This window comes from Lactuca sativa, chromosome 4 (assembly GCF_002870075.4).
Source record: "Lactuca sativa cultivar Salinas chromosome 4, Lsat_Salinas_v11, whole genome shotgun sequence".
In the NCBI taxonomy this organism is placed as follows: Eukaryota; Viridiplantae; Streptophyta; class Magnoliopsida; order Asterales; family Asteraceae; genus Lactuca; species Lactuca sativa.
Window position 1 is genome coordinate 29,669,065 of NC_056626.2, and position 7,544 is coordinate 29,676,608.

Here is a 7,544-nt window from a genome sequence, read left to right on the forward strand (position 1 = left end):
GATTCGACTTCTCTTTCTGTAGCTTAGTATAGTAAGGTGAGCGCTGAAGCGCTGCACGAATCTTTCTTAGAAAGATTCAGCGACGAAGTTCTGCCCCTGCAGAGCCCGACTCCTAGCTAAAACCCCCTTGTAAGTAAGTTATGCTTACCTTATTTTAATATAGCTTATATTTAAAATTAGTATTGTTATTATGAACTTATAATAAATATTTGAGCTATTATTATAACTTATATAAGTGTCGTTATAATATTTTTTTTAACTACTCGCGGTACGGGGAATTTGGTTTAAAGGGCCGCATAGGGTTGTTGGATTTCAGAAGTGCTACATGCCAAAATGGTCCTGCCCTCCGGTGTTTTATGTCTGGCCCCTGTCTGTACATAGTGGTTGGAAAATATTGTTTAACGCTTATATAATAATAATAATACTAAGACTAATAGTTGGTCACGGTAAATATTAGACTAAAATTTAGCGATAATAATGCTAGGTTTCGTCGAAGGAAAATAGAATCGTTAGAAGCAAGCGCTGCCCGATTTTGGAATCATCACCTTAACAAGTGAGTGCATAGTTACTTTCAACTTACACATAGATATGAAGTATTTTATATAAATTACGTGCTATGTGTGCATATTATCTGAATACTTGCTATTTATGCTAGATGAACGTTGTTATACATGTTTTCAATGATTTAAACTGTATATGTATTTTATATCTACGAAAATGTTGGGGTAAAACATGGGTAGATGTAATAGGTGATGTGTGATAAAATGATGAGAGGCCTTGATGTTGATGTTGTTGATTCTGTCATCTAGCGGAGTATGGATGACGACCACGGACTCTTCTAGACAGTCCAGTGGAACACTAGCAGGCTCGCAACCTGTAGGTGTTTGTGAACGATATGTTCACCGGTGTACTCCATCCCCCACATGGTTGCCTTTAGGACATTTATTGCTGAGGAATCCCCTTAGCAGTAGTGTCCGTCCCGATGATGATCCTTAGGCTAGGTCCCTTATGATAGGTGTTTAGGGACGTAAAGTGAGGATAACGGGAACGGGTAATCGGGTTATTGTTGATCGATGAAATTAATAAACTTATTTATTGTGGGTTGAAAACCCTATGTGCTCACCAGGCTCCCAAGCCTGACCCACTCAGTTTTATGTATGACAGGTAGTGGCGCATGAGCATAGGTGTGATGTTTTGGACGAGGGATTACAGATATAGGCCTGTAGATATGAAATAATGTAGTAAGGCTTATATTGTACTGTTTATGCTTTTGATATGTACGAACATGACATCCCGAGTCTTTTAATGAAATACATTTCTATGGAAATGCTTTTGATAAATCTTTATCATATTTTTGTTTTAGGGGCGACTCGGCGAGTCCTAGGAGGAACTCGGCGAGTCCGAGCGGGATCCGGGTCGAGGTGTAAGTGACCAACTCGGCGAGTCGGCCAAGTGGACTCGGCGAGTCTGGTCTGTGCGAGGAAAACCCTAAATTCGGGGCTTGGAGCCTATTTAAGCGCCTCATTCTCTTCCATAGGGTTCCTTTACTGCCTCTTTCACCCAGAACATTAAACCCTAGCCGCCATATCCTCTATTTGAGCCATTTGTTGCCTTGGAAGGTGCATTAAAGCTTGGAGAAGGAAGAAGGAACTTGGAGGAGCAAGAAGGGACTATAGATCTGGGATTGTGAGTTCATTCTGAGCATTTGGAGGTAATAAACTAGTTCCTGGACCCTTTTTGCACCTAGATCTATGTGTGGTTGTTGGGGCTTTTTAGCCATAATGTTATTATTTTGAGTTAGAAGCCAGATCTGAAGTTGCTACTTTAGATCTAAGCATATTATGGTCTTGAGAAGCATAAAATAGCAGCCCTTGAGTTGATTATGGAGCCTCCTTGCCTTAAACCCTAGTTTGTGGTGTATTTTGCCTAGATCTCCTTCTCTATACGTAAAGTTTGCAACTTTACGTGAGGAATGGGCTTGGGAAGGGTAGATCTACAGTTTGGAGTCCATGCATGACTCAAAAGTCCTCTGCATGTATGGAGGTCTGAATGGACTCGGCGAGTCCTTTGAGTGGACTCGGTGAGTAGCATGAAGATTTGGAGGAACTCGACGAGTGGGATGAACAGCTCGTCGAGTCGGATGAAGTTGGGCATGAACTCGGCGAGTTGGAAGAACAACTCGACGAGTTGGATGAAGATTGCCTTGTACTCGGTGAGTTTGCTCTTGGACTCGGCGAGTCAGGTCGCGGAACCCCAAACCCTTCGAGTTGAGACTCGAATCAGTGAGTCGGGTGGAGACTCAGCGAGTTGGACAGGTCAGGACTCGGAAATCGTTAGACTCGGCGAGTCATGGACTGACTCGGCGAGTCGTGTCGCGAATAGAAAGACTCCGAACATATGAACTCGGCGAGTCAATAGGGTGACTCGGCGAGTAGGGTTGACCTGGGAGGTTGACTTTGACCAGGACTTTGACTTTGACCAGAGTTGACTTGGTTGTCTTTCGGGGGCCAGTTAGACTCAGTGTTGTATTGATATTGGTAGCTCGAGGAGCGAGTGGAGCAGGAGTTCAGAGAGTTGCCGGGCAACAGCTAGTGGGATCATCAGCGAGTTCAGCCAGTGCAGGTGAGTTTCCCTTTGTATGAATGGGTCTACCGCCACAATGCCGGCCCATGTAGTTATGAGTAAAAGACCCAGGGGTTAGCCCTAGGCACAGTATGCTAGTATGATATTCGGGACGAGGTCCAATGATAGAGGGCGGGTGTCCAAGGAATGGTTTATGTGATAGTTTATACTTGTTGTCTGTGTGATACTTATATGTGCCTGGTAGGGAGGTGAGTGTGGGCGAGGTCCCGTATCTCACCAATAGCAGAGTGTGGATGGTGTTCCACATCTCAGTAGCAGTAGAGCAGGGGCGAGGCCCAAGTTAGGGAAGGAGTGAGGGTGGGTTGGGCCCGTACCCCACTATTAGCAGGAGTATGGACGGGGTTCCACGACTCATCCGTAGCAGGACAAGGGCGGGGCCCAGAGATAGGCGAGGCCTTAGGACAAGATTCGCTAGTATGTGTTTAGATTATGTGATGTGATGTGATATGTTTACGTGCTATTATATGTTAGTGGGCGAGGCCCTGTGACAGGCGAGGCCTAAGTGAAACAGATATGTATCCGAGCGGGGCTCGAAGCTAGGTGGGGCGTGGAGCGGCGGGGCCGTTGTAGCGGGCGAGGCCCGAGGTAGGGGGCGAGGCCCAGGATAGCGGGCGTGGCCCAGTATGTGCAGTATGTGGTTATGCATGGTATGTGGTAGGGTGGGGAACTCACTAAGCTTCGTGCTTACGGTTTTCAGTTTTGGTTTCAGGTACTTCTGGTAGCGGAGGGAAGAGCTCGGGGTGATCGCATGGCACACACCATAGCTTAGACAGCCTGGGAATGTTTACTCTGATAACGAACATGTATTTTGGAAACTAATACTCTGTTTATGTTTTGAAATGATGAATTTGCTTAAAGTAATGTTTTATTAAAAGAAATTTTTAGTCCTGAATTTTGGGACGTTACAGTTTGGTTGAAATCTTCAACTCAATTAATAAATGGGTTGAACCCGAACTTAACCAAGGTCGACCCATTACCAACTCCAATTTTATCCTTATGGATTTCATTTTTTGATTTATTTTATCATTTTTTTAAGATAGCTTTTTAAAAACGAAACCGGTGTTTTAAAACCGGTTGGTTGAACTTAAAACCGAGGACAATAGCAGTTAAAAAAACAACCAATTTTATGCTAAGTTTTAGAGCAGATAGAACCATACATTTTCTTCAAAAATCGTTTTGAAACAATGTGATATAATTGGTAAAAAAATTGTTTGAAACAGTTTATTAAATTTGGATAGTTGGATTTCAGCTAGTTCGTTAAAAAATAATATACTTAAAAAAATGAATAGCTCGATCGATCAATTTATTCGGAATGTGCATAACTCGAAGGCCGACACACACCATTTTCAAATTTAGACCGACAGTTTAACCAGTTGAATCGATTGTCAAACCGAAAATTGGTCATTACACTGATTTAATTAAAATTTTGGTTTTTAAAACACAAAACTAAACAGGCACAAAATTTCCCCTACCCCTTCTTCTAATCTTTTCTTCACCTTCACTTTGCAAAGTTCCTTTATCATAACACTCAGTTTCAGATTTACTTCATTATTCGGGGTTGCGGCCCAATCTTTAGTTTTCATGAGGCTTAGGGCCTTGGGGAAGAAGGGATTTGGCCCTTTTCGGATGTGGGTGTTATGGTTTAAGCGATCTAAGTGTTCGATGGTGTTTTCGAAGCCCAAGGGTATAATCGTAATTTGATAACTCGGTCCTTTATGAATTTTGGGTTTTTGTTCAGGAAGTTTTAAGGCTATGGTGAGTTGCTACAAGTGTAGGGCTTCTTTCTACCTTTATGTGGATATAAAGAACATCGCCAACGCAGTTGAAACAAAGAAGTTATCGCCATTTGAAGATGGAGTGGTTCGGGTGAGTGATCATTAACTTGTTGGCCACTCTCATTTAAGGCTCACAACGTGAGCATGAAGTGATGAATAAGACCTCACGATGTGAGAGCATGTTTGAGGAAGTTTCTAGGCAAAAGTCACGACCTCACGACATGAGCATCTTGTGTGCAAGTTTTGGGCTCTTTGATTGTTGGCTAGCTTGGTCTTGGACTTATCTTTTGGTTTGGGCTCATAATGGACTAAGGATTGTAACGGACTTCTGGTTGGGCTTGCACTAATGGGCCTTGGATGCTGAATTAGGCCTTAGTGGGCCTAATGGATTTGGGCCTTGAATAGGCCCAATGGGCTTGGGAAGATTGTGGGTCTGGTTAGTTGGGCCATAATGGCCCTTTGGGGATCTTTTGGTTTTGGGTCTTTTGGTTTATGGATTTGGGCCTCAGTTTTGGTTCAAGTTGGGTCATGGGTAAAATGGTCATTTTACCCCAAATATGGATTATGGACCATGGATTGGAACCTAATTTCTAATTAGGTGTTATTTTGTACTGATAGCTCGGGGAGTCGTCAGGGCAGTAGCTAGGGATTTCTTTCAGTGAGCTTCTACATTCAGGTGAGTCTCATCATTGTTCTATGGTTCGAAAGCACCAATGTTAGCCCATTTGGTTTATGTATCCTAGGAAGACCCGGGGGTAACCCTTGGCATCTTGTATGAAAGACCAGGAGGCGGCTCCTAGAAATCTGTATGCAAGACCGAATTCTGAACTCTGGCAATTATTAGTTAAGTAGCTGTAAATTATATGCTAGTTGTCTTTGTGATGATGGCATGAAAGACCAGGAGGTGGCTCCTAGCACTTGTCTTTAAGACCCAGGGTTTTGGCCCTCGACCTGGCTAAGAAGACCACGAGGCGGCTCGTGGCATATAGCAAGACTATGGTTGGCACATAGCACTTTTATTGATTGATTGGATATGTATGGCATGTATGGCTCGTATGATACATATAGTAAGTGGTATTTGGGGAACTCACTAAGCTTTGTGCTTACAATTTGTGGTATATGGTTTCAGGTACTTCCGGTTCAAAAGAGAATGGTCTGACTTGATCGCAGCGCACACACCTGTGTTTTTCTGCAACTCATGATTTTGGGAGTTACTCTGATAATTGTTTTATTCTGGAATACTCTAAATGTTTGAATAATGAAAATGGATGTTTCAATTTATATATAAAAATGAAATTTTTACCATTGATTTTTGGGATGTTACACTGTCATTTTCTCTTGTAGACGTAATATTGACCAACTTTGTTTTATTAACACCAATTTCCAATACCAATAGTCATAATCTGAGAAGTTATTTTCTAATCACCGTCACATTGAGTTCTAGACCTAAAAACCAGAAAACCATTAAAATCTGAAGCTAATAAACATTAAATCTCTAAATTTGTCTTTTACACTATGAATTTATTTTTCCAATTCGGTGGACAAATCCACCGCAAATACCAGAATAACAAAGACCCACTTTGAATCCTTTATACAAATACAAGAACCCTTTGTGAATTCATTTTTGTTCCATCAAATAGCTACTTGAATTCTCTGTAAAAAGAATGAAAACTCACGTTATAGGCAGTAAAGGGAAAATGTTAGACATTCAAATTAGACATAATATTATATTTCATATATTAAAGCACTAGGTAAATATGGTTGTATTACACGGATGACAAAGTAAAATAAAATAAATATTATAAAAATCGTAATCATTAATGATAGATTTGTAAATATTTATTTTTATACAAAGTTTGATGTTTTGTCCATAAATGTATAATCTGTTATTTTAAATTAATATGTAAAATGGTTTGAAGAATTTATATGAGCAACATTCTTTAAATGATGTTAATGTTGTATAATTAAATATAAAATTTAAAAGACTAAAAAAATCAATCATAGAAATAACATTGTTGAATTTTATTTTAATTTACTAGCATTTAAATTTAATTTACTTGCATTGTTATTTAAAATTAGAAGGTGTGATAATATAAGAAACATACATGAACACAATACATTAAAATCTTATAGTGTATGTTGTTATTTTGAGTTTAAATAAAAGTATATTGTTATTTTCTGTTAAAAATAAAAAAAAATCTTGTTGTTTTGGTTAAAATTATAAATATAAGTTTTTTTTTTTGGTTTTGGTTTAAAATTAAAATTATAAATATAAGTAGAAACATACCATGCCTTCTTAGCCCATGTAGTAGACAAGAAACAAGAAGCGAAGGACATCAAATACATCCCGGAGGTCTGTAACTTTCCCGACGTGTTCCCAGAAGACCTTCCTAATGTACCACTTGCACGAAAAGTCAAATTCCGAATCGACTTGGTCCCCAGAGCTATCCCCGTAGCCAAAGCTCCATACCGCCTAGTGCCGGCGAAAATGCTAGAACTGTCAAGTCAATTGAACGAGCTATTAAGCAAAGGGTTCATTAGACCGAGCTTTTCACCCTGGGGTGCACTAGTCCTCTTTGTGAAGAAGAAGGACGGATCTTTTCATATGTGCATCGACTATCGGAAATTAAACAAACTCATCATCAAGAATCGATACCCTCTACCCCGAATCGACGACCTCTTCGACCAACTTCAAGGAGCGAGTTATTTTTCGAAAATCGACTTGAGGTCGGGATACCATCAACTATGAGTTCAAGAGGATGATATTCCCAAAACAACTTTCAGAACGCGCTACGGTCATTACGAATTCGTGCTGATGCCCTTCGGTCTAACGAACGCACATGCGGTATTTATGGACCTAATGAACCGAGTGTGCCGACCTTATTTAGAAAAATTCGTAATCGTATTCATCGACGATATTTTAGTCTATTCAGGGAGCAAAGAAGAGCACAGCCAGCATCTACGACTAATATTGGAGACGCTAAGTGCCGAGAAGCTTTATGCTAAACTCTCGAAGTGCGAATTTTGGATCCGAGAAGTGGGTTTCCTTGGCCATGTGGTTAGCAAAAAAGGGATACACGTGGATCCCTCTAAAATAAAGGCGATCGAAAACTAGACCACACTGAG

The 7,544-nt window shown here is 40.6% G+C and overlaps 1 long non-coding RNA gene across 1 annotated transcript; it reads left to right on the top strand.

Moving 5' to 3' along the window:
• The first annotated feature begins 279 nt into the window (after positions 1-279).
• On the top strand, positions 280-4,205 carry LOC128133795 (uncharacterized). The gene is made up of 3 exons (XR_008232095.1): positions 280-553; positions 1,165-1,711; positions 2,542-4,205. It is a non-coding gene; the product is annotated as an uncharacterized LOC128133795 (long non-coding RNA).
• Positions 4,206-7,544: the final 3,339 nt, after the last annotated feature.